Source organism: Aplysia californica, unplaced genomic scaffold (assembly GCF_000002075.1).
Source record: "Aplysia californica isolate F4 #8 unplaced genomic scaffold, AplCal3.0 scaffold00252, whole genome shotgun sequence".
Lineage (NCBI taxonomy): Eukaryota > Metazoa > Mollusca > Gastropoda > Aplysiida > Aplysiidae > Aplysia > Aplysia californica.
The window spans coordinates 243,654-244,777 of NW_004797522.1; positions in this window are offsets into that span (position 1 = coordinate 243,654).

Consider the following 1,124-nt stretch of genomic DNA (forward strand, 5'->3'; position numbering starts at 1 on the left):
GGGGGTTCTTTAACCACACGGTCTTGTTCACAAAAGTGCTCTCTTCAATTAGTTAAATTCATTTTTAATCTGCCCGTCAGTTTGTTGCCCCTGATGTTTACAATGCCTCTATACTGTCTAGTTTATGTTCCACGTTAGTTATTACAGCTTATGATGTTGTGAGGCAGCGTGGTGGAATCAGGCCCTAGTCAATTTTTAGACATGTTGAGTTATTTGTGTCATCTTAAAGCTTGTTCATTTGTCTTTATTTCATTGAAAAAAATATCCATTTATCTTGAGTGCTAGTCGAGATATTTGCGACTGAAGGAGGTGGGGTCACCTGTTTTCAGAGGTAACATTAGTGAGAAAATGGCCGCCAAAGGTTGGTTATTTCCTTAGCTTAAGAGTCCATGGTAACTGAAAATTTACATTTTTGTGCTTTTAATCAACGTTTTTATTTTTAAAAATCCACACAGAATGAGTTCTTTAATGAGCAAAAAACAAAAATTTGATAAAAATTCACAAACCTGCGGAAAAATGCAAGTTTCTTCACTTTGATTATTTTGACGAGAGCCTGATTCCACCACGCTGCCTCACATAATATATTTCCCTTCACGCTACCACACGATGAAAGAGTGTACACTGCAAGAGGTTGTTTCACTCCCTAATTGGAAACGTTGCCACTGTCTTTGTATACGTTTTATACCCCTTTCAAGACTGAAAAGTTATTCAAGAGGCGGGACCTCCGAATGAACACCAGTCTCCGATAGGACCGTAACTCGGAATGGTAACTTTAAGAAAAGAAACAGTTTTAAAAATTGCATGCAGGTGGAAACATCTATTTTATTTTTCCCTAGCTTTATCGTAGATTTCAGAGAGTGGAGTATCCTTTATACAAAGGTTAAAGGCAAAGATTTTTCCAGCAAAATTTTCAATCTGCGATATGAAACAATAATAGTTTTCATCTACCCACTTGACGACATCCACAATTTTGCATGTGAATTGTGGAAAGCAGGTTTTTTTGTGTTTTGTTTTATTGTTTTGTTTCTGTGTTTCTGATGAGGTTGTTTTTTTTTGTTGTTGTTGTTTATTTGTTTTTTGGGGGAAGGGGGTGGGGGTGGCGGCGGTTTTGTTGGGTGTTTTAG